This window comes from Coregonus clupeaformis, chromosome 24 (genome assembly GCF_020615455.1).
Source record: "Coregonus clupeaformis isolate EN_2021a chromosome 24, ASM2061545v1, whole genome shotgun sequence".
NCBI classification, from domain to species: Eukaryota; Metazoa; Chordata; class Actinopteri; order Salmoniformes; family Salmonidae; genus Coregonus; species Coregonus clupeaformis.
In genome coordinates this window covers 44280753-44308202 of record NC_059215.1, presented here as the reverse complement: position 1 = coordinate 44308202, position 27450 = coordinate 44280753, and the positions used below count along the sequence as shown (strand labels likewise).

At 44.2% G+C, this 27450-nt stretch overlaps 1 pseudogene; it reads right to left on the bottom strand.

Moving 5' to 3' along the window:
• Window positions 1-526: 526 nt before the first annotated feature.
• LOC121537294 lies at window positions 527-26279 on the bottom strand (annotated as a pseudogene).
• Between the last annotated feature and the right edge of the window lie 1171 nt (window positions 26280-27450).

Genomic DNA, 27450 nt, shown 5'->3' with positions numbered 1-27450 from the left:
GACTCTGGCTAAAAGTAGTGCACTAGGAAATAGGGTGTCATCAGAGATTTCCATTATCCTAGATGTCAAGAGGCTACTGTACCAGTCTGCTTATGCAGCCCGACGTGTCTAACTTTGTTTTGTATATGTTGTTCCAGACAGAAGAGTTATTTAATGGACTGTCTACATTCCCTGTTGGTGTAAGTCTGTGTGATAGGCTCTGTGTAATCTGATCCTGTTAATCCTATTGGGTTGATCGGCTGAAGACGCACTTTTGTTGCGGACTATAATGATCATCATGACCTCGTCACTCAAATAACGTACATGAGGGGTGTGAGCATATGGGCGGATAATTGCTCAGAAGATCAAGATGAAACTGACTCCAACTCCTTTTTCACGCACTCTACAAGCCATGTGACTGATTCCAGATCAGCATATAATCTAACATCAATATTTAGTGGCTGGATTATGACCAAGTAGAAATGTTGATAAAATATATTAATAAACTGGGAGATGGATTAAGTGATTCTAAACCAGTTTGGGGAGCTCAGTTGGGTTCATCGATGGGCCGTCGGCAGTAGAGACAGCAGTTGTGCTGAAGCACCAGCAGCTCATAGTCCTCACTGTGGAACATCTAGAGGGAACACACCAGAGAAGACAGGAAGCATGGGTCAGAGAACACAGCACTGGGCAGAGCAGGTATTCCCATAGATAGTCTCTCTAAGGAAGGGCGAGGAGGCCAGCAACACAACATCTAGCACTGCCACTATAGCAACATTTTCTCTGAAGCCATTTTGTTTATAATTGGGTGGTAACTTCTGGTAAAAGAAACACAAAACACAAAAAAAGTTAAACATAAAAGCTAGAATAGAGTTAATTCTGAGATTCTGCCAGAGGGCTATGGAGTGCCAAGGTATGTGTGAGAGGGTACTGTGTAATGTTTTAATGATTAGAAAAAAATGCACCTCCCTAGTACTGCACCTGGGGGCGAGAGTGTGTGTGTGAGAGGGGTGAGGGGGGCATGAAGCGCAATTCTGTGTGTGTGTGTGTTCCATCTATTCGGTATCTGGAAGCAGGAGGGGCACATAGTGATGCTGACAGCAGGCAGTAAGGAGCGGTAGAACTCTCACTGAAGGGGTTTAGGGCCAGGTCTTGATCAGGACATCCCTGCTGCTCATAGACCTCAGCATAGAGCGACTCACCACCACCGGGACAAAGTCAGACCCCCCCCCCAGCTGTAAAGGGAAAACACACAGATATACACATACTGAACCTTTTCATTCATACTCTCCTGTTAGTTTCCTCTCCTCCCTCCCTCTCCTCCACCTTTCTAACCACCCTCTAACTCCTTACCCCTTCGCTCTGTCCCTCCCTCCTACACTCTCCTTACATCCCATATCCTTCCCTCTTTCTGCCCCTCCCTCTCTCCCTCCCTCCTCACCTCAAAGCTGAGTTTGGCCATGAAGGTGTCCTCCTTTGTGTCTTCCGTGCCATCATCCAGCTTCAGGGACTGGGATTCTGACGCTGTTAAGGATTCCCTCAAAATACTTCTGCTCCCCGCTTTCTTGCACACATTCAAGCCATATGCCATTAACAGACCCATGCCACCACTTTGAGCATTTAATGCCAGAGGAAAAAACAAGACACACTAAAATGCACAACATTTAGCCCTCAGATCTCAGCCGGTAAGAGTGATGGAGAGAACAGGCTACTAAAGGTCAGTCAGTGAGTTAGTCAGCATGTGGCTTCTAGGTAAAGCTGTGACCTCTGTGCCCTTGGGGCAGGCAGGTTAATCCCAGACAGAGAGGTCTCTGAGGTGTTAGTGTCATTAAACTGAGAGAGAAGAGCCTCTCTAACCCTATTAACTCTCACTGCTAAGATGACTTAGGCCTGGCAGCTTATGCTGCTTGGCAGAAACCGAATCAGTGCCAAGAAATAGGATTACTACCTTCTCAGAACACACACCTCAGCACTGACACGGACCCATACTGTATGTAATGTGCGTCTGTATGGAAACGTGTACGAGCACACAACCTTAACATACAGATTATTCCCATTAGCTAAAACTGGTCGTGAGAAATGTGTTGATTTTAGTGGTGTACACTGCATAAGGTAAAGGATACCCCCACTGCGGCCTTCCTGTCAATGCGAGGGACCTCCAGGTCAATGACAGACACAGCCTCCTCATCACCAATACCCTCGTCCAGGTAGAACTGCACCAGAGCTAGGACCTTTACAGTCCAGCACAGTGACACATTAATAACACACCTTGGAACCAAACATCCATTTACAAAGAGACAGGTGTCAACCTACCGTATGAAGATGCTGTGTAGATGAAGGGCTGTTTGCAGTTGATACACACACTGCCCTGGCTGTTCAGCGGGGGGTTGTTGGTTGAGCAGCGGTAATACATGGGGATCAGGTCCTGGGTTATACACATACACACCTTAGTGAATATACACAAACGTATAAGATACCCACTCCACTAGAACTTCTACTCCACTAGAAAGTATTCACACCCCTTTACTTTTTCCACATTTTGTCGTGTTACAGCCTGAATCTAAAATGGATTAAATTGAGATTTTCTTCTCACTGGCTTACCCCATAATGTCAAATTGGAATTCAGTTTTTCAAAATTAATAAAACATTTAAAGCTGAAATGTTTTGAGTAAATAAGTATTTAACCCCTTTGTTATGGAAAGCCTAAGTACAGGAGTAAAAATGTGCTTAACAAGTTAAATAATAAGTTGCATGGATTCACTCTGTGTGCAATAATAGTGTTTAACATGATTGTTGAATGACTACCTGATCTCTGTACCCCACACAGACAATTACCTGTAAGGTTAATTTGCATAATTTAGTGGAATTAAATTGGCCTGTGTGTATTTCATTTATGTATTTTATTTAGCCAACAAAACTATCACATGCACACAGCATACATAGTTTATTTTGAGTGTGATTTCTCCTGTAGCGCCTCAGTTGGTTGCTGCTGGAGTAAAACATGTGCTTTTATAAGTCCATTCATTGCGCAACAATTATAAATGTAATTGCGTGTTAAAAATGGTTTTGTTGCACGATTAAAAATACCTACTATTTTTATTTCTCAACTGGTAATTGAAGCGCGTCTCCCATTCACTATTCAAGCACAGGCAACAGGATATCAGCGCTCCACCCACCACTTTACAATGTGAGCTGAAGGCAGTATGCATTTTAAAATCATACTTAATTGTTTGAAACTTGAACTTTTATTTCATATTATGAGACATGTCTTACCTTGCTTCAAAGTAGCCTATAGGCAAAATCTGACCATGGAAATGTGGAGGCAATTATTTTATAAAGAATTCATAGTTTCAAGCTTGGGGAAGTTTACAATTTATCCTACCATTTCTACAGTTCTGCGTGCAAGTTATGATTTTCATATGCGCATTTTCTTGGAACAGTTTCATTTCAATTATAACGTTTTAGTTTCTCAAAATCATTGTCACGTGGTTAATCATAAAAAGTTCAAAGTCAACTAAAGCGTGATCACCAGCCTCTGCCATATTGGCACACTGATACACCGTGACCCATTGGCAGCTAAAGAAATGAGCGCATGGAACTCATAGCCTATAGGCCAATGCAGCAGTAAGTCTATAACTTCCATCTTTCACACCGAGGATTGGTGATTATCGAGGGGGAGATTGTTGGAAAGATTTTTCAAATAGCTTACTGTGAGGAACTATAGTTTTAATATATTATCATTCGGAATGGATGTAAAAAAAACAACAACACTTTCCTACATTTCCGCACAGCAGGCCAGGTACTTCTATACGTGCTCAGGTTCGCACAACCCCTCAACATTATCAGGACAGAGAAACCAGACATGCCCATTGCTCATAGGGCGGCAGGTAGCCTAGCGGGTAAGATCGTTGAGCCAGTAACTGAAAGGTTGTTGGTTCGAATCCCTGAGCAGACTAGGTGAAAAATCTGTCGATGTGCTCTTGAGCAAGGCACTGAATGTCTAATTACTCTTGTAAGTCGCTCTGGATAAAAGCGTCTGCAAAATGACTAAAATGCTCACATGGAGCACTCCAAACAAAAGACAATGAAAACATTTACAAATAAATGGTTATGAAATAAACCAAAACTTGTTTCTCAAAAGTGCAGCAGGTTGTGAACTCTGCAAACAACGCTTTCACTCTGAGAATGAGAATGGTTAATGACTGCAACTAATACATGCATTAACAGAAATGTATGTAACCAAATGACGGGGATTAACAGTACATTTACTACTGGTGACATATGTAATGGGGATTTTTTGTTTTTACATCAAAGGGCAAACAATTCGCACAATGAATGCGGGAGACAGCTGAGCCATTCTGGAGAGAGACTCGCATATATATCTCCACACACCCCTCCCCTTCTTGTCTCAACATTTTAAATTATACTTAAGAAACATCATCATCATATTTTCTATGCTTTTCACTGACAGCCACAATTCAATAACCAGCTAGGCCTATTGCCACACACGCTGCCCAAATTGCAGACTTCCCAAATAGGTATACGAGCTTGTGATTTGAAACAATCCACAGCTAGTTTTTTAAAGAAGCTAATGATCTTCGATTCCTCTGTGGCTAAGTCATGCTTTCTGGTGAAGTATTTCTGTATAGACAGGAGTAATTATATAATTTTGGCAAATGTACATTTACACTGAAAAAATATATAAACGCAACATGTAAAGTGTTGGTCCCATGTTTCATGAGCTGAAATAAAAGATCCCCAAAATGTTCCATACGCACAAAAAGCTTATTTTTCTCAAATTGTGTGCGCAAATTTGTTTACATCCCTATTAGTGAGCATTTCTCCTTTGCCAAGATAATCCATCCACCTGACAGGTGTGGCATATCAAGACGCTGATTAAACAGCATGATAATTACACAGGCACACCTTGTGCTGGGGACAATAAAAGGGCCACTCTAAAATGTGCAGTTTTGTCACACAACACAATGCCACAGATGTCTCAAGTTTTGAGGGAGCGTGCAATTGGCATGCTGAATGCAGGAATGTCCACCAGAGCTGTTGCCAGAGAATTGAATGTTAATTTCTCTACCATAAGCCACCTCCAACGTTGTTTATGAGAATTTGTCAGTACCTCCAACCGGCCTCACAACCGCAGACCACGTGTATGGCGTCGTGTGGGTGAGCGGTTTGCTGATGTCAACCTTGTGAACAGAGTGGCCCATGGTGGTGGTGGGGTTATGGTAGGGGCAGGCATAAGCTAAGGACAATAAACACAACTGCATTTCATCGATGGCAATTTGAATGCACAGAGATACCGTGGCGAGATCCTGAGGCCCATTGTCGTGCCATTCATCCGCCGCCATCCCCTCGTGTTTCAGCGTGATAATGCACAGCCCCATGTCGCAAGGATCTGTACACAATTCCTGGAAGCTGAAAATGTAACTCAGTAAAATCTTGGAAATTGTTGCATGTTGCATTTATATTTTTGTTCAGTATACTTCCCTTTTGGACCCACCGCTTTGCCATTTCTCTCCTGTTCTATTGGTTTTCATATCAACTTTATCTAATTGTCCAGAAGCGAAAGGCACAATCCTAGTCATACAGTATCTGCAACCCATCCTAGTTGTTGCATCTTTAGATCCCCCCTCTCTCTAAGTTTCTAACAGAGATTTTAATCTCTGTCACATTTGGAACCGCTATATTTGCACAGAATGGTGTTTTCCCGCAAATTGCATTTTGGCAAAATAAATTACAATAATGTTTTATTGGCTGCTTCATTACATGAGTTGCATGTTCTGTTAAGATGCATTACCATAACCTAAATGTGATTTCTATCAATCTGAGCACCGTGGGTGGATGCCCTAATGAGTTATGCACCCCAATGCATATGGGTCCGGTAAATTTCTCAAATGGCCGGTAAATTAAAATCTTCCTGGTCACGTTGTCCGGCGCCACATTTTCCTAACAGAAACCCTGGTACGCACGCATGCAAAAACACACACACCTGGTTTTCGTGGTATGGTTTGGAGAAGACGGTAAGGCTGCCCAGATTCATGGTCTCCTAGAAGCGAGAGGGCACTTGGAGGTCCTGGAGCTTCTCATAGGCATGTCTGACCAGCTCAAATGCTCCCAGGGTTGTGCTTAGCCAACGCATACAGAGTGTCACTGAGACCCACCATCAAGGACAACAAGGTGCTACAGGTAGAAATTGCCCTTAGCCACAGATCTGGGGTCAGCTTACCCTCTTCAAATTATATCCTAACTATTAGTCTAGGAAATGCCAAACCGAACTTAGATCAGTGCCTACTGGAAACTTCTTCCAACTCCAGAACAGGAACTGTACATCGGAGACAGAAATGGGCACACGATTGATAGTACATACACTCATCAGAGCTGTGTATGTATGCTAAACATAGCCATTGTTGCCAGCAACTACAAGTCCCAGTCAATACTACGTTTGGCTCTGTGATGGATGCACTGATCCTCTCTAAAATAACTACCTTGGCCTTTTGTTTAAAAGTGGTGTAAGTAGAGGAATGTATACTTGTGTGTAAGCGTTTGTGTATTCATCCTTGTGTGTGTGTGTGTTTGAGCAGAGGAAATTGCTGCCTGTTTGTATTTGTATGGATGAAGATTGTTGTGCGCTGAGGGGCCTCTGAGAAAGGCAACACTAGGTCATTGACTTGCAGCTGCAGAAGCCCTATAACTGACATTAATTTAGCTCCAACAGCTCTCATCTCCTCTCCTCTGTCCCAGCCTCAATATTGGTATTGTTAATAAACGTATCTCCTCCTGTTGTGTGTTGTTTAGCAGTGCTTTCCATGACATTGTGCTGTGTTATTCCGTCCAGAACCCGCTAAGCTCATAAATCCCAGTTCAAAGTTTTCCAAGCGGCACCATGTTGCCAGAGAGGAGGAGATGATTCCAGCTGCAGAGACCCATTTCCTGGATTTCCTTCCCTGTGCTTCTACCCCTTTCTAACAGTAAGTGTGTGTGTGTGTGTGTGTGTGTGTGTGTGTGTGTGTGTGTGTGTGTGTGTGTGGTAATCACTGGGTTTGTTTTGGTTAGTGAGGATGTGCCTCTTCCTGGCGTCTTCTCTTCCTACCCATCTCCCTTCTATTTCACTTGGCTGCACTGGGCTGTTTCCTCTACTCTGTTTGCTCACTGGCACCAACACTAGCTCTCTTTTTTCGACTATTTTCTACTTTACCTTCTCCCTCTCTCAGCCTATAAAGTGTATCAACTAAAATAAAACATTTAAAGGTGACATTGGACACATGGATTTGGCTGCTTTAGACCGTTGCAACATAATAGAAGTAGTCGCCACATTGGAAGGATACACTTTGGAGATGCCCAGTGGTACGTCCTTGGTGAGGTACCTGGAGATGTTAAAGAGCGTCTCAGGCATATGGGAGCTGAAGGGCTCATCCTGGAGAGACCGAAAGAGAGAGAGGAGGGAAATAGAGGGAGGGAAAGGTAGCAGGAACCTCGACAAAACGGAGCTACTCTTCCTCCCGGGGAAGGCCAGCCTGCTCAAAGACCTCTCCATCATGATTGACAACTACAGTGTCTCCCTCTCAGAGTGCAAAGAACCTTGTAGAGCATGACCTGCAGGTCATGCTCTACAACATCCTTAGAGTACGACCCTAACTCACACAGGAAGCGGCACAGGTCCTAATCCAGCCACTTGTCATCTCCCATCTGGACTACTGCAACTCGCCCCATCAAGCCCCTTCAACTTATCCAGAACACTGCAGCCCCCCTGGTTTTCAACCTTCCCAAGTTCTCCCATGTCACCCCGCTCCTCCGAACACTCCACTGGCTTCCAGTCGAAGCTCGCATCCACTACAAGACCATGATGCTTGCCTACAAAGCAGCAAGAGGAACTACCTTCAGGCTATGCTCAAACCCTACACCCCAACCCGAGCACTCCGTTCTGCCACCTCTGGTCTCTTGGCCCTCCCACCCATACAGGAGGGCAGATCCCGCTCAGCCTTGTCCAAACTCTTCTCTGTCCTGGCACCCCAATGGTGGAACCAGCTTCCCCTTGAAGCTAGGACAGCAGAGTCCCTGGCCATCTTCCGAAAGCACCTGAAACCCTACCTCTTCAAAGAGTATCTAAAAAAAAAAATCCCCTCCCTTTCTAGCTCTGACTTTGCTGATAGCTACTTTATTGAGGAAAAGTGCACTTACTATGCCTTTGATATGTGGTTATCCCACCTAACTTTCTTAAGATGAATGCACTAACTGTAAGTTGCTATGGATAAAATGACTAAAATGTAAGGATGGGCGGCGGGGAAAGAGGACAGAGAGAGACAGAGAGAGAGAAACAGAAGGCACACAACATCCATCAGATACACACATCTTTGGGCACCTCTGTAAGGACACAGAGGCACAATGACTCTGTCTCTGTCCCTCCCCCTCTCTTCCTCCCTCTTCCTCTCTCTTAAACACTAGTCTGAAGATAAAGAATAGCCTGAGCTGCGCCACATCCTCCCTTCACAGCACAGAGCACTTCGCTCACATGGGCTAGGTTAAGAGGCAGGGAGTGTTCGTTAGCGTATAGCGCCAGCTAGCTCCCACAGTGATTGATGGCTCAGCATAGCCCTGTGCCTGGGAGAGTTAAATTGAGATATATAAGGTTCCTGCTCTGGACTCAATCACAGGGGTTCCTCACTTCAGGGGTGTGACCAGGGTAGAGTACTATAAAAACAAACTGAGAGAGAGCACACTGACACAGGCCAGTGGTAGTGCAGCCACTGCATACCAGCCTATGAAAATGTATGCACTCACTAACTGTAAGTCGCTCTTTATAAGAGCGTCTGCTAAATGACTAAAATGTAAAGAGACAGGGTGCTTATAACCAGACATACACTACATTACCAAAAGTATGTGGACACCTGCACGTCGAACATCTCCAAAATCATGGGCATTAATATGGAGTTGGTCCCTCCTTTGCTGCTACAACAGCCTCCACTCTTCTGGGAAGGCTTTCCTTTAGATGTTGGAACATTGCTGCGGCGACTTGCTTCCATTCAGCCACGAGCATTAGTGAAGTTGGGCACTGATATTGGGCGATTAGGCCTGGCTTGCAGTCGGTTTCCAATTAATCCCAAAGATGTTCGAATGGGGTTGAGGTCAGGGCTCTGTGCAGGCCAGTCAAGTTCTTCCACAACAATCTCGACAAACCATTTATGTGTGGACCTCGCTTTGTGCATGGGGGCATTGTCATGCTGAAACAGGAAAGGGCCTTCCCCAAACTGTTGCCACAAAGTTGGAAGCACAGAATCGGCTAAAATGTCATTGTATGCTGTAGTGTTGAGATTTCCCTTCACTGGAACTAAGTGGCCTAGCCCGAACCATGAAAAACAGCCCCAGACCATTATTCCTTCTCCACCAAACTCCACTATCATTTGCACATTTGGCACTATGCATTCGGGCAGGTAGCGTTCTCCTGGCATCCGCCAAACCCAGATTCATCCGTCAGACTGTCAGATGGTGAAGCGTGATTCATCATTCCAGAGAACGCGTTTCCACTGCTCCAGAGTCCAATGGCGGCGAGCTTTACACCACTCTAGCCGACGCTTGGCATTGCGCATGGTGATCTTAGGCTTGTGTGCGGCTGCTTGGCCATGGAAACCCATTTCATGAAGCTCCCGATGAACAGTTCTTGTGCTGGCGTTGCTTCCAGAGGCAGTTTGGAACTCCGTAGTGAGTGTTGCAGTTGCGGACAGGCGATTTTTACGCGCTTCAGCACTCGGCTGTCCCGTTCTGTGAGCTTCTGTGGCTTACCACTTCGCGGCTGAGCCATTGTTGCTCCTAGACGTTTCCACTTCACAATAACAGAACTTAAAGTTGACCGGGGCAGCTCTAGCAGGGCAAAAATTTGACGATCTGACTTGTTGGAAAGGTGGCATCCTATGACGGTGCCACGTTGAAAGTCACTGAGCTCTTCAGTAAGGCCATTCTACTGCCAATGTTTGTCTATGGAGATTGCATGGCTGTGTGCTTAATTTTATACACCTGTCAGCCGAAACCACTAATTTGAAGGGGTGTCCCACGTACTTTTGTATATATAGTGTACCTTGTTTATAACCAGGCACTGCCGAGGGCCTCTAGGGGGGCTGCTGGTGGGAGGGGTTATCATGAGTAATTATAATTTAATGAACTGTTTACTATAGAAGGTGCGAGGGGTTATCATGATTAATGATCAATTAATTAACTGGTTACTATAGAAACAGAGGTCATAGTGGGTTCAGAGAGTTGACACCGTGGTTGACATGAGTTCGGGTTGTAGCTATGGTCATTGGGGCTGTTGTCGACAGAATCTCCAGGAATGTTCTCTCATTGATAGCTTTGCTCTGTATATCTAACCTATTTATGCTTTGTAGCAGTATCTTGCTGAATTGGAACGGATTCCAAAAGCATTTCAACTAAGGGACTGAAGGGAATTTAGTCTCCACAGTTTCTGTCTGGCCTTACTGTAGGCTACCATTCTCAACCCTGCCTATTCTTAACTTTTCTTAACTCAACCTTAACGTACTCTTAACTATGCTTCCTGGGCTCTACTCTGTCCCTATCTTCAGGCATGGTGAGCATCTTATTGTGTAACGCTGTATAGAGTGGTAAACATGGTAGAGCTTAGCCAGGTGCTGGAAACGCTTGAACTTCTTCAGCATCTACTCCTTCCTCTCCTAACCCTCCCCCCCCCTCCCTTTTTAAATGTCATTTTAAGAAATGTGAAGACTGCAAGGGTTGTGTAGACTCATTAAACCTGCTCTCCACCACGGCATTGTGGGTAAGCTGCTCCAACACAGCTGCTTCACAGCATCGCTCTGTCGGCCCGCCTTGTGGAACCCTGTGGGGGGAAGAGAGAAGGAAGTGAAGAGACTTAATTGTAGCGATGGAGGAGGAAGAGCGAGCTTGAGTGGCGCTTAAAGGTAGACTTATGACGCAATATGACGTAAATGCAGAAAGTAAACAGCATAGTGGGTCAATTTCCGCAAACAACTAAGAGCGTTGAAGCGCAGGGCTCAACTTCTCCGCTGTTTTGGTCCCCTGGCTACTACACTGTCCACAGCGTGAAGCGAACCTGTGCACATGCACAGATACTGTGTGACTGTGAGAGTAAAGTGTTGCATCTCGCTCATATCAATATCTCCAGTGCTGCTCGTGGCGACGTCATTTCGCTGAGTCTACCTTTAAAGGGCTTTCAGGACACGAAGCGGCGGCAGTTGCCCATTTACGATGGAGCTAGTCAGGGGGCGGAATTCTATCCAGGCGGAGTGATTAGTGGTGCTCGTGCACGTGAAAGCAGAGGTGGAGAAAATATGAATCTGGTCTATTTTGACGAACTCCGCTCCGCCCCAATTCTTCCTGTCTGGACAGCCCTTAACACTGCTTCTATTGCATCAACAGAGATATGCTTTGACATGTTGTTAACGTCTGGGTGAAGTGGTGAAACGAAATCAGGCGCAGGACACAGAACTGAGAAATGAATGGATTTACTAAACAAAAGGAAACCATAACAAACCCTCCACGCAGGGAAGAGCAGAACAACAGCTCACCAAACGACGTAAAACAACGGACAATCACGCACAAACCCAGGAGGGAAAACAGAGGTAAATATAGGGAAACAAATAAGCATAATGAGTAACAGGTGTGAATAATAAAGACAAGACTAGTGTAACACAGAAACATCGATCGGTGGCAGCTAGTACTCCGGTGACGACGAACGCCGAAGCCTGCCCGAGCAAGGAGGAGGGGCAGCCTTGGCTGTATTCGTGACACATGTCTAAGAAATCTACTTGAGATTCAACCTTATAGGAGCCAACCCCTTTCCCATTACTCTGTCTCATTCTCAGGCTGCCAGAGTTTAACAGCATCACACACACACACCTCTCTCTCGCTACACGCCAGGGGCAATTTGTACTTAACGTATACGAGACAATATTTTCACTAACTACAAACAGACGTCTTCTTAAACGAACCCACTCCCAAATGTCAAACAGCATGGCACTTAGCAAGCAGAGTGCCAGTAAACATATGTCAAATTCTTCATGTTGCTATCTGTGGCTAATTAAAGACAGCTTCAGGGAGACATTCCCTCGGGTGACCCTGTCTGTCCTGCTAGATGTACAGGAGGTCAGGACTTATTAGTGGCTAATATTTATCAGTGCAGCCAGGCGGATAAAACCACAGTCAGCTGCTGCTGCTTAGTGTAAGGACAGGAACACTATACAGACACACACACACACACACACACACACACACACACACACACACACACACACACACACACACACACACACACACACACACACACACACAAACCACATACACTCCCCCAAACACACTACGCTAACAATGATTAACATGGGCTGTGGTCTGGGCCCACATAACTCTGTGATGTAGCTCAAGCCCAGTTACGGTTACACCACACGTTTGAGTTTGTGAGGAGTTACAGTCGCCAGTCAGCCTTGCAAGGTGAGGAACTACCAGGCTTCGAGACTACAGGGGCCTAAAGTCTATTACAATCACTGTGGTGGTAACGCAATACACCATTACTAAAACACAATACAGGCAGCACAACACCAGATTACTGCCAGACGGAAACACAACCAGGCCTGTTCAACTATATACTCCACAGCAAGACACAGAGAAGGATATTGTGCAAGATCGATTGGATACAGTACAGTACATAAATATGCATGCAGGGATCCTAATTAGAAATTGATGTGGTGATTATAGTTCTACAGCTCATCATTAGGAATTCTTGTTGTAGTGCTGATTGGAATCATGCATGGCATGTAATACTGTTAGCAGTCAGGACTTGCTCTGTCTAGCAGTGGATCATGTTTTACAGTGAACAGAGAGAGCAGTGCAGAGGAAGTAGTAAAAACAACTTGGTTATATCAACACAGGCCAAACTTTATATGGTTTCCACATGTACCCCATGTTGGGAACTGACATTGCCTTCTAGCCATCTGTGGTATTCTGTGATACGTTGATATAGTTCTGATTCCAGAATGATTCCAGATATGTCTGCTCAATGTTAGGTGCACAAAATGAGATTTTTCAAAAAAACTAGTGCAAAGAAGTTTCAACAGACATGGTCTTGGCAAAGTTGCTATAACATTTGGGAACATCAAACATTGAGCTCCTGTAACATATAACTTTCTGTTCCGTCTTCAAAAAGGTTGTTCTCAGCCAGCCACTGAGCGTAGGGCACATAGACGTCATCTTTAAACTGGGCATGTTTCTTCAACAGAGAGAAAGCCTAGGAGAGAGGGGAAGAAGGGTTCGATCACAGATAATCTTCAAAAAGTACATAGATCCACCCCCCCGCCCCCTCTCCTTGTGACCAGAGAAAAACCCTCCCCATACCACCCCTTCCATGTGGGCCTGAAAGCAAATAAAGTAAATAATATGAAAATAGGTATATATATATATATATATATTTTCAACCCCCTTGGCATTTTTCCTATTTTGTTGCCTTACAACCTGGAATTAAAGTGGATTTTTGGGGGGTTTGTATCATTTGATTTACACAATATGCCTACCACTTTGAAGATGCAAAATATTTTTTGGGGTGAAACAAGCAAGAAATAAGACAAAAAAACTAAACTTGAGCGTGCGTAGCTATTCTCCCCCCAAAGTCAATACTTTGTAGAGCCACATTTTGCAGCAATTACAGCTGCAAGTCTCTTGGGGTATGTCTCTATAAGCTTGGCACATCTAGCCACTGGGATTTTTGGCCATTCTTCAAGGCAAAACTGCTCCAGCTCCTTCAAGTTGGATGGGTTCCGCTGGTGTACAGCGATCTTTAAGTCATACCACAGATTCTCAATTGGATCGAGGTCTGGGCTTTTGACTAGGCCATTCCAAGACATTTCAATGTTTCCTCTTAAACCACTCGAGTGTTGCTTTAGCAGCATGCTTAGGGTCACTGTCCTGCTGGAAGGTGAACCTCTGTGTGCAAAGCTGTCGTCAAGGCTAAGGGTGGCTATTTGAAGAATCTCAAATATAAAATATATTTTGATGTGTTTAACACTTTTTTGGTTACTACATGATTCCATATGTGTTATTTCATAGTTTTGATGTCTTCACTATTATTCTACAATGTAGAAAATAGTAAAAATAAAGAAAAACCCTTGAATGAGTAGGTGTTCTAAAACTTTTGACCTGTAGTGTATGTATGTGTTGGGCTTTATACACTAAACAAAAATATAAACGCAACATGTAAAGGTTTTTTCGCTCAAATTTTGGCAACAAATTTGTTTACGTCCCTGTTAGTGAGCATTTATCCTTGCCAAGATAATCCATCCACCTGACAAGTCTATCATATCAAGAAGCTGATTAAACAGCATGATCATTACACAGGTGCACCTTGTGATGGGGCCAATAAAAGGCCACTCTAAAATGTGCAGTTTTGTCAGACAACACAATGCCACAGATGTCTCAAGTTGAGGGAGTGTGCAATTGGCATGCTGATTATAGGAATGTCCACCAGAGCTGTTGCCAGAGAATGTAATGGTAATTGCTATACCCTAAGCCGCCTCCAATGTTGTTTTAGAGAATTTGGCAGTACGTCAAACCGGCCTCACAACCGCAGACCACGTGTATAGCGTCGTATGGGCGAGCGGTTTGCTGATGTCAACGTTATGAACAGAGTGCCCCATGGTGGCGGTAGGGTTATGGTATGGGCAGGCATAAGCTACGGACAACGAACACCATTGCATTTGATCAATGGCAATTTGAATGCACAGAGATTCCGTGACGAGATCCTGAGGCCCATTGTCGTGCCAATCATCTGCCGCCATCAGCTCAAGTTTCAGCATGATAATGCACGGCCCCATGTCGCAAGGTTCTGTACACAATTACTGGAAGCTGAAAATGTCCCAGTTCTTCCATGGCCTGCATACTCGCCAGAATGATCACCCATTGAGCATGTTTGGGATGTTCTGGATCGAAGTGTACGACAGTGTGCTCCATTTCACGCCAATATCCAGCAACTTCGCACATCCATTGAAGAGGAGTGGGACAACATTCCACAGGCCAACAATCAGCAGCCTGATCAACTCTATGCGAAGGAGATAGAGTTTAGCGCTACATGAGGCAAATTGTGGTCACACCAGATACTGACTGGTTTTCTGATCCACGCCTTTACCTTCTTTTTTTAAAGTTCAGTATCTGTGATCAACAGATGCATATCTGTATTCCCAGTCATGTGAAATCCATAGATTAGGGCCGCATTTATTTGTATTGACTGATTTCCTTATATGAACTGTAACTTAGCAAAATCTTTGAAATTGTTGCATGTTGCGTTCATATTTTTTGTTCAGTATAGATTGTTTATTTGTATGTGTTGGGCTTTAGCTGAGATTATTCTCGCTGTCGATAATTCCAATGTTATAACTTCTAATAGTAACTGTATCCACTGGTGAATTGGGAGAGAGTGGGATGACTGCCATCTAAGACCCAACAGCAGTAATCGTCTCTGATTGATTGAGAGATTCAAGGAGCTATTATCGTTAAGTAACATAGCAGATACAACACATTTATTATTTACATTCATACACTTCGATCACATATCTGACATACAGTGGGGAAAAAAAGTATTTAGTCAGCCACCAATTGTGCAAGTTCTCCCACTTAAAAAGATGAGAGAGGCCTGTAATTTTCATCATAGGTACACGTCAACTATGACAGACAAATTGAGAGAAAAAATCCAGAAAATCACATTGTAGGATTTTTAATGAATTTATTTGCAAATTATGGTGGAAAATATGTATTTGGTCACCTACAAACAAGCAAGATTTCTGGCTCTCACAGACCTGTAACTTCTTCTTTAAGAGGCTCCTCTGTCCTCCACTCATTACCTGTATTAATGGCACCTGTTTGAACTTGTTATCAGTATAAAAGACACCTGTCCACAACCTCAAACAGTCACACTCCAAACTCCACTATGGCCAAGACCAAAGAGCTGTCAAAGGACACCAGAAACAAAATTGTAGACCTGCACCAGGCTGGGAAGACTGAATCTGCAATAGGTAAGCAGCTTGGGAGCAATTATTAGGAAATGGAAGACATACAAGACCACTGATAATCTCCCTCGATCTGGGGCTCCACGCAAGATCTCACCCCGTGGGGTCAAAATGATCACAAGAACGGTGAGCAAAAATCCCAGAACCACACGGGGGGACCTAGTGAATGACCTGCAGAGAGCTGGGACCAAAGTAACAAAGCCTACCATCAGTAACACACTACACCGCCAGGGACTCAAATCCTGCAGTGCCAGACGTGTCCCCTGCTTAAGCCAGTACATGTCCAGGCCCGTCTGAAGTTTGCTAGAGTGCATTTGGATGATCCAGAAGAGGATTGGGAGAATGTCATATGGTCAGATGAAACCAAAATAGAACTTTTTGGTAAAAACTCAACTCGTCGTGTTTGGAGGACAAGAATGCTGAGTTGCATCCAAAGAACACCATACCTACTGTGAAGCATGGGGGTGGAAACATCATGCTTTGGGGCTGTTTTTCTGCAAGGGACCAGGACGACTGATCCGTGTAAAGGAAAGAATGAATGGGGCCATGTATCGTGAGATTTTGAGTGAAAACCTCCTTCCATCAGCAAGGGCATTGAAGATGAAACGTGGCTGGGTCTTTCAGCATGACAATGATCCCAAACACACCGCCCGGGCAACGAAGGAGTGGCTTCGTAAGAAGCATTTCAAGGGCCTGGACTGGCCTAGCCAGTCTCCAGATCTCAACCCCATAGAAAATCTTTGGAGGGAGTTGAAAGTCTGTGTTGCCCAGCGACAGCCCCAAAACATCACTGCTCTAGAGGAGATCTGCATGGAGGAATGGGCCAAAATACCAGCAACAGTGTGTGAAAACCTTGTGAAGACTCACAGAAAACGTTTGACCTGTGTCATTGCCAACAAAGGGTATATAACAAAGTATTGAGAAACTTTTGTTATTGACCAAATACTTATTTTCCACCATAATTTGCAAATAAATTCATTAAAAATCCTACAATGTGATTTTCTGGATGTTTTTTTCTCATTTTGTCTGTCATAGTTGCCGTGTACCTATGATGAAAATTACAGGCCTCTCTCATCTTTTTAAGTGGGAGAACTTGCACAATTGGTGGCTGACTAAATACTTTTTTCCCCCACTGTAGAACCAGATTAAAATACTTGTAATATCGTGTGTATTTATGATGCAATATTCCTGGGGAAATTGGCCTACAATTGTAAATAATTAGTAAAACAGGCTTTAAAACACAGACACACTACTTAATCTTTCCAAAACATGAATACATCTCATTACTAATGTGATATATTAGGGTAAGCATATTAGACTGATTATTAGTCATGGTCAATTGGTGTGCACCGGGTGTTGTCTGTAGTAGAATAGTGTGATAGTAGCCTATCAAGGCATACCTGCCTGTCATGTTGACTGATTAACCTAAATGTCCCATAGCAAGAATTTCATTAAGTACACTCCTCTTAAAATGTGTAACTGTGTGTCACAGTAATGTAAAAACCCTCTTCTGCCCAGTCCAATCAGCCTCTGAGTCTAAGCAGGCTAAACCCAGGCTAGCCCCAGGATAAGAGTGAGTGCAGTGAATAGCATCCATATGGCCCATTCATACTGTACTGTAGGCTGTGTTCTGTCCTCTCTCATTGTCCACCTCCCCCAGAAAAGTATATAAAACATAACTGCTAACGCCATGCGAAATTCATACAATATGAATGTGATATAAGGTTCTAGTTTTTTGGCATTCTCTCTGTTTCACTGTGGAAATCGCCAGTTTGCTCTCAGTACCACCTGTAATCGATTAAACATTAGAGATGGATTTAGGAAATGTAGTATTTTCTTCATGTCTCTGTAGTATGAGCCGCTCTGATGGGGATAGTTTAGCTAAGGCTCTTTATTGCTTTGGACTGTTGGGTGCTTCTCACATTGTAGTCATAATGTAGGCAGGGATTCAGAGGAAATCTCTGGCTTGGCTGGAAACGTTGCTCTGGTTTAAATAGAACATCGTTTAAGTTTCTCGTTCCAGTAAATATGCAGTGTCATTTTCTGTGTTCTGGGTGGGACCTATGAGGTATACTTTCTGATGAGCCAAGTAAGATAGAATACTGTAGCTATGTCCAACAGGTGGAAGGACCATAATGTGAATGTGAATGGTTCTGACTGACCTGGTCCAGTGTCGTGCCTCCACTTGCAGCTGCACCAGGGCCTGCAGGTCTCCCATCTTGGAGTAGGTCTCAGAGGAGTAGCCATGGCGCTCCATCTTATCCAGTTTACGGGCTATGTCAATCAGCCTGGGTGAGATCAGACGGGGTGTGTGGGGTTTGGGGGTTGAGTGTGTGTGTGTGTGTGTCAGGACTCGCAGAGGACCCCTTACAAATCACATATCTCCTATAAGCGCATCACACCACACTTAGGAATGAGGCCTAACTCACTCACACCCGAATGTCAGCTGTCATGCCTGATAAAGCTTGACGGGGCCAACCAGTCTTTCCCTGTGTTTGTTATACTGAGGCTGCCTTAGCCTAGGTGGTCTGGGCCAGAGTGTGGGTGTGATTGACAAGCAGCAGACACAGAGAGGGGCGCCCATGGGGAGCTCTGATAGAACCACAGGACCGAGCCTTAGCCATCTGCCTGCCTCCCAACCACACACGCCCACCACGCTTTCCCATGACTCACAGGAGGGAAGAAGGGAGGAGAACCAAGAACTGTGTGTGTGTGTGTGTGTGTACGTGTGTGTGTGTGTACGTGTGTGTACGTGTGTGTGACCCACAACTCAGCCGTGTTCTCCTATGATGTCGATGGCTTTGCAGGTGTTCTCCTGCAGACAGGTACATCTGAGCAGCGGCCTGCGGCTCCTTGCTGTTCTTAGCCCAGTCTGCCTGCTTGGACATCAGCATGTGAGTGTTCTTAGGGTCTCTCACACCCACAAACTCCTACAGAGGGACAGAAAGAGAGGGAGAGAGAGAGACAGAGGCCCATCTGGGTCACGGTCTGGAGAGGCGGGACATGGAGTCACACAAACAGGACCAGGATTCCCCCTCCGGTGTCCACCAGCGCTAAAACAAACGGCCTCGAGGACCAGATGCTCACACAGCCACATAAATATACAGCAGCCACAAAACACACACACACACACACCCAGGGGAGGGGAAAGGAGTCAGGCCTGTGTCATCTGCTTCAGTACTGTGAACATACACACACAGTTGGTGATCAAAGACCACTCCACACATAAACACACTTAACAGGAGATCGCCTCAACTTCAACTGACCCCCTCATAAAATTATTAAGATCCAACAACTGACACTGACGCCCCACCACCAATTATTACTGTGTATGTGTGTCACATGGAAACATGTTTAAAGCCACAGCCCCTGTGTGTGTGTGTGTGTGTGTGTGTATCTACAGTATCTTGGCTGACTCAAACAGGCACAGGTCTCACATACTGTATGTAAAGCCTGTGTGCAATGTGCATGAGTGTGTGGGTGTATAGGCATATTATAACATTTATGGAAAGTCTATGTATGTGAATGTCTAATGTCTTGAACATGTACAGATCTAGGGTATGAGTACAGATCTAGGGTATGAGTACAGATCTAGGGTATGAGTACAGATCTAGGGTATGAGTACAGATCTAGGGTATGAGTACAGATCTAGGGTATGAGAGTGTGTGTGAGTCAATCAGTCCTCATACTCACGTTAGCGTACTCAAACATGTGCAGGTCAGTGAACATGCTGAAGACTCTGGAGTCCAAGCCAGTCCTCTTGCAGAGCCTGGCAGCCTGGTGGAATTTCCCCTGGTAGGCATAGACATCCGCTAGGAACAGCTCACTGTCGCTCTCGCCAAAGAAAGAGAGAGATGAGCTAATATCAGCCGCTCAGTAAGTTTCACCCTAGTCTGACCCTGGACTATCCGCCCATAGTCTCACGTATTCCATACAGTATGCACACACACAGACACAAAGCCTATTTTGTGGAATTCAATGATCCATTGTTTCCACATCTACCCTCAACATGCAAAAAAATAACATTACTATCAAAGACTGACTTTTCCCTTTTCAAACTGCAGCCCCCGAGGCAGGTCTAATCTTACCACAAAGAATGTCCATGAAAACACATGAATGTATTTATATTCCTAAATATACCCAGGAGATCAGTTCAGTTCACATAAAATAACGCATTCTTCCCTTTACTAGCCCTTTGTGTGTGACTGCGTGCCTGAGTCCACGTGTGTGTATGTGTATGTGTATGTGTATGTGTATGTGTATGTGTATGTGTATGTGTATGTGTATGTGTATGTGTATGTGTATGTGGGAGGACAGTCATATGCTGGGCCAGTAATGAAATGGTTAATGAGGGCAACCCATGCGATCTCAAGTTTCCCCTCCTCTGTCTCGCTTTGATGATGTGGAGTTTTCTGGTCAGCCAGTAAATCCACCCTGATTAAAGCTATGTGGTCTGTTCTGTTTTCTACAGTGACAAACTCTTTGATCTTGGAATTATACCATTTGGACTAATCCATTATTCATTTTAAGCGGTGTCATATTGTACCTCAATGCTGTTGATGAGCTCCAGGTAGCACAGGTCTCGTACTCGGATGAAAGCCTGAGAGAGAGAAACACAAGGGAACTCCTCGCGTATCCCCAACAGCACACATTTTTGTTGTAGCCCCAGACAAAAACACCTGATTCAACTTGTCAAGGGCTTGATGATTACAAACAAAAATATGTACTGTTGGGGGTACTCAAGTACCAGAGTTGGGAAACACTGTCTTACAGTATCCAGAGAATCCACTCACACCACATCCTTCAGCTATTCTCACACTGGTCAACCAAGCATGAGAGAGGTTCTTCATATATACAGCATCAGGCTGCACCATCTAGTGATGAACACTAGCATTACAGAGAAAAAGTGTGTTTCCGTGCGAGTACATTCTCGTCTGACCTTCTTAGCAGTGAAAGTCAAGCCCTTCCAGGGCATCAGTGGCCAGATGCTGTCAGTCACACCCAGACAGGAGATCTGATAGACCTCCTTGAACATCCTCCTCTCCAGATACTGGTAAATATGAGCCAACTGGGGAGAAGAGATGGAAAGGGAAGGGGAAACCAATTCAACAAACAATAAGAAACGTAGAAAGAGAGAACAATGTAGCAGTGGTACCATTAACACTTCAATGAAAATACAGCGCGACAGTGATCCTGTTGTTTGAGCCCCGTCTAAGACAATGTGGAGATGTCAGCAAGGTAGCACTTAATGTGCTCTCGTGTGAGTCGCTAGTATTAATATAATATAAAATATATAAAAGAAACCTACATTGATATTACTTTCATGTACTCTATGGGTGATCACAGATACTTTTTCCACAAGTAAAAAATAACTGATCTATGAATTTATCCCAACGAGATATGTCGCATCAATTGGCCCAGCGTCATCCGGGTTTGGCCGGTGTAGGCCGTCATTGTAAATAAGAATTTGTTCTTAACTGACTTGCCTAGTTAAATAAAGGTAAAATTAAAAAAAATAAAAATCAACAATTGATCTGACAGCATGACATCTATAGCGTTTACATCAGTCGCATCTTATCACATTTATAAACACAGGGTCGCTACAATTATTGTTATTTGTGGTTGTAAAAATTATTTAGAGTTAATTCAATGAGGGGCAAGGGTCATGTGAAAATATTTTTTATCGCACCTCGAGTGCTCCCCCCCCTCCCTTAACTGTCCCTTAATATAGCTTTCTAATCTTACTATCCAGATGTTTCATTCTCATTCAATACTCTGTGAAGATAAAAGTCTGATTGTATTTGACACAGCCCAGTCAGAGGTTAGACAGTCATACCAGAGAAACCATCAGCCTCAGTGGTGAAGCTGTAACAGGGCTTTTAGAGACAGATCTAAAGCACCTCTGTCACAGTTAGCTCTAGACCCAGAGACACAAACCAGGGAGGAAACCACCAGAGACATCCAGCCAGGTTCCACAATGCTGTGGTGGTAACCTCTCACTCTTCCCTGTCTCACTTAGGCTGTCTAATGGCTGAGGAGGCGGGGGAGAGACTCTGAGACAGAGCCCCTAAAGGAACACAGATACAGCTGGAGCCTTTAAGACGGATAGGCAGGAACATCTGGAGGACCACTGGGTCTAACCGTCCCTCTCTGGCCTCTCTCTGGGGTGTTTTAGAGCAGCGATGCAGCGCTAAACGCTAATTCACTGGGTTTCCATCATCTTAATAGCATGCTAATGTCTTTTGGCGGGGTCTTTCACAATCTGTCACCAATGCATTAGTGTAATTTACATGAGCCGAAAGTCGCTGCAGGTTAGTGTTATTGACTCAGGCCAAATAGTTTGTGTTGCACAGGAGGTTGGTGGCACCTTAATTGAGGAGGATGGGCTCATAGTAATGGCTGGAACAGATTAAATTAAATGGTATCGAACTCATCAAACACATGGTTTCCATGTGTTTGATACCATTCCATTCACTCCGTTCCAGACGTTATTATGAGCCATCCTCCCCTCAGCAGCCTCCTGTGTTGTGTTGGTATAGCGCTTTAGGGAGTTGTTTGTCACCAAGTGTTTGAGAAAAGCCTGAAGCCAAAAGCAAATCCCTAGAAAATAGTTATTAATCAAAGTATTTAGTCTAAAAACAGCTATATTTAACTGTACAAATACTATGACCATCTACTACCATAGTGTAAATGTGTGTCTGGGGGTAGTAGGGGATAGAGTATGATTTTGTACTGGGTATAAGTCTCACCTGACACAGGATGATGTGCTCTGAGCAGACCATGAGCAGGTTGCACTCAAACTTCCTGCAGATCTTCTCCTTGATGCGGTAGTACATGTCGGAGGATTCGTCAGAAATTGTAGATGAGGATCTTCTCAGGCAGCTGGATGGCCAGGCGGTTCCTGTTGATAGCTATCTTCTTAACCAGCTCTCTGCACTTAATCCTCACTGGGCATGGAGAGCAGGTATAGTAAGCACAGGAAGTCCAGTCAAAAAATAACCCCTAGCCCTAGCTTCACTTAACTCCTACACCTTTAGTGTTTACAGATCTGAAGGGACTGGATAGATCTGACATATGGGCAGGACTCTACATAGCCTTCCAATGTACTTCTTCAGGGACCTTCTGCCATATTGCTTACACCCATCCATTTCCATCAGATCTGCTAACACAGAAGATGTAAAGGAGCTAAGGGAAGTACAATGTACAGGCATTGAGAAGTACACTGCACTGTTTAAGTCAATCCACCTTTCTGTTCAGTGATGAGGTGCTGGACGATGACGTTGTCATGCTGTCTCTGTAGGCGTAGCGGTCTTTGTACAGGCCGTGCACCGTGCTGAAGATGAGTTGGAAGAAGGCTATGGTCCGTCCTGGAAGCCTAACACCTACACAGAAGACAAAGAGAGAACAATGTAGCAGTGGTTCCCATTAACACTTCCATGAAAATACAGCGCAACATAGTGTTCCTGTTGTTTGAGCCCGGTCTAAGACAATGTGGAGATGTCAGCAAGGCCTCGCCTGGTTCACCAACTAGAGTTCAATGTGTCAAATAGGAGGGCCTGTTGTCTGGACCTCTGGCAGTCTCTATGGGGGTGCAACAGGGTTCAATTTTCGGGCCGACTCTATTCTCTGTGTATATCAATGATGTCGCTCTTGCTGCTGGTGACTCTCAGATCCACCTCTATGCAGATGTCACCATTTTGTATACATCTGGCCCTTCATTGGACACTGTGTTAACAAACCTCCAAACGAGCTTCAATGCCATACAACACTCCTTCCGTGGTCTCCAACTGCTCTTAAACGCTAGTAAAACTAAATGCATGCTCTTCAATCGAACGCTGCTTGCACCCGCCTGCCCGACTAGAATCACTACTCTCGGCGGCTCTGACTTAGAATATGTGGACAACTACAAATACCTAGGTGTCTGGTTAGACTGTAAACTCTCCTTCCAGACTCACATTAAGCATCTCCAATCCAAAGTTAAATCTAGAATCGGCTTCCTATTTCGCAACAAAGCCTCCTTCACTCATGCTGCTAAACATGCCCTCATAAAACTGACTATCCTACCGATCCTTGACTTCGGCGATGTAATTTACAAAATAGCTTCCAACACTCTACTCAGCAAATTGGATGTAGTCTATCACAGTGCCATCCGTTTTGTCACCAAAGCCCCATATACTACCCACCATTGTGACCTGTACACTCTCGTTGGCTGGCCCTCACTACATATTTGTCGCCAAACCCACTGGCTCCAGGTCATCTATAAATCCCTTCTAGGCAAATCCCCGCCTTATCTTAGCTCATTGGTCACCATAGCAACACCCACCCCTAGTATGCGTTCCAGCAGGTATATCTCACTGGTCATCCCCAAAGCCAACACCTCCTTTGGTCGCCCTTCCTTCCAGTTCTCTGCTGCAAATGACTGGAACGAACTGCAAATATCTCTGAAGCTGGAGACACTTATCTCCCTCACTAACTTTAAGCATCAGTTGTCAGAGCAGCTTACCGATCACTGCACCTGTACACAGCCCATCTGTAATTAGCCCACCCAACTACCTCATCCCCATATTGTTATTTACATTGTTATTTATTTTGCTAATTTGCACCCCAGTATGTCTATTTGCACATCATCTTCTGCACATCTATCACTCCAGTGTTAATACTAAATTATAATTGTAATTATTTTGCACTATGGCCTATTTATTGCCTTACCTCCATAACATACTACATTTGCACACACTGTATATAGATTTTCTATTGTGTTATTGACTGTACTTTTTGTTTACCCCATATGTAACTCTGTGTTGTTGTTTTTTTCTGCACTGCTTTGCTTTATCTTGGCCAGGTCGCAGTTGTAAATGAGAACTTGTTCTCAACTGGCTTACCTGGTGAAATAAAGGTGGAATTATTATTTGTTTAAATAAAAGGTAGCACCTAATGCTCTGTCGTGTGAGTTGCTAGTATTAATATAATGTAAATATATCAAATAAACCTACATTGATATTAGTTTCATATGGGTGATCACAGACACTTTTTCCACAAGTTAAAAATAACTGATCTGTGAATTTATCCCAACGTGATATGTCGCATCAACACTTGATCTGACAGCATGACATCTACAGCGTTTACGTAAGTCGCATCTTATAATTTCCGTTCCGCGTTCTTCACAGCATGTCTCAGCACCATGTCAGCTCTGTTTTAAATTACAGCGTTCCAATACAGTTCCCTTCAGACACACGCACGTACACTCTCTCTCATACACTCTCACACATTTATTCTAATGTACACACACACACACACAGTCACTGAAAGAGACCCACCACATAGACTCCACAGGTCCACACCCAGGAGCTCTGTTCCCCGATGGTGCAGAGCCCCACCCAGTCTTTGGTGTAGAGGGAGGCCTGCTTGTCCGAGCCGCCCATCACAATGTACTCCCCCTTGGAGTCATAGGTCAGCAAGAGTCATAGATCAGAGTTCTGTCCTTCCCAATCTGAGAAAGACAGAGGAACAGACATTGAAATAACAAGGAAGTCTACTTCATATTACAGTTTTTCCCAATTGCTAAAACACAATTTTGCAAACTAGGCTGGTTCTATCAAAATACTTAACACAATTCACAAAACCACACACCCAAACTGCAAAATACCTCATATATCCTGCAAAATGAAGCACTGCAACCAAAACTACATATAGCATTATCAAAATCAAACGTTTGCACGAAATGGCACACACTTCATTCATATTACCAGATGTTTGTCTAACCAACTACACACTGTTGGTATAATGAAAAGCACTCTCATCTTTAGTGTGCTTTGCCATAATACTAAAATAGTTCAAATTGTAGAATATTCTTCAGATTGTTCACATGCACAAATATTTGCAGATACACACACATGCTGTTGAAACATTTATTTATTTATTTTTCACCAAACAAGTCAGTGCAACATATGCACAGCAGATATATTTACATTGGACTGAACAAAAATATGCTCACAAAAAACAGTAAACTGAAAAAGAAAATTGCTGAGAAAATGTGCAGAAAAAATATATAGAAAACAAAAGAGGCAAGAAAAATAATTAGGCAGCATCTTGCCACACAGCTGGGTCTGGCCACAACGCCTCGTCTACATCACAGGCAATATCTTCGCTTGCCAGACATCGAGGGAAGAAGCGCCTTGAGTGCCTTATCCATCCCTGAATCGCACCCACATCAATCTCATCACATGCCTCTTCCATAGCCTGCACAAGAGGCATGCGCACAAAGGGCTGCCGGTCGTATACCTTCCACCGCCATGCCGAAAATAACTCTTCTATGGGGTTCAGAAATGGTGAGTATGGTGGGAGGTATTGCACGAGAAATGGTGGGTGGTCAGCAAACCAGTTTTGGACTGGGGCTGCACGATGAAAGCTCACGTTGTCCCATACTACAACGTACCGGGTTCTTTGATGGTCTGCATCATTCATACGCTTTGGTGGTATGAGAATGTTGTGGAGTCTGTCCAGAAATGTGAGAATATGGGCTGTGTTGTATGGTCCAAGGTTGGCATGACAGTGGAGGACACCATGCGTATTGGAAATGGCAGCGCACATTGTGATGTTCCCACCACGTTGGCCAGGAACATCTATAATGGCTCTGTGGCCAATGATGTTTCTCCCCCTTCTTCTGGTCTTTGCTAGGTTGAACCCAGCCTCATCTATAAAGATGAACTCATGTGTGATTGCATGAGCATCCATTTCCAGTACTCCCTGAAAACAAAGAACAAAAGCAGTCAATATGGCGTTATCCAGTACACTGGGAAACAATGTTGCGTGTAGTGTACTGCAGTCAATATTGTACTTACATCCACATATGCTCGTCTGACCTCTTTGTTTCTTTGAGAGTTTCTCTCAAACGGCACCTTATAAAGTTGTTTCATTCTGATTTGGTTTCGCTTGAGAATGCGAGCCAATGTGGACAGACTGACTCGTTGAATATGGTGTTGTCTTGGATGATGTGGCTTTGAATTTCTCGTAATCTGATTTCATTATTTTCCAAAACCAAGTTTACAATGGCAGCTTCCTGTACCCCGGTGAACATTTGGCCCCTTCCTCCACCATGGTTGCGTCTCTCAGTCCTTTAGAAAAACAAAAAAAATAAAAAATAGGTCTTGGACAATGCAGCCTAAAGATATTTCCCCCACAGTATAGTAAATTGTACAGGAAACTTGTGCAGTTAGTGTATGACATCAGCCATTCATGAAGTAAACAGGTGTCACCCAACTGATACACAATGACATGGGGTGTACTACATAGTGTGAAAGACATTTTGGTTACATACCTGTACTCCAGTCTAAATGTCCGGATGACACAGGCGACAGTAAAATGTCTCAAGTTGGGCTGCACTCTCTGTCCAGCCTCTCGCATTGTCAGCCCATGGTTGATGACA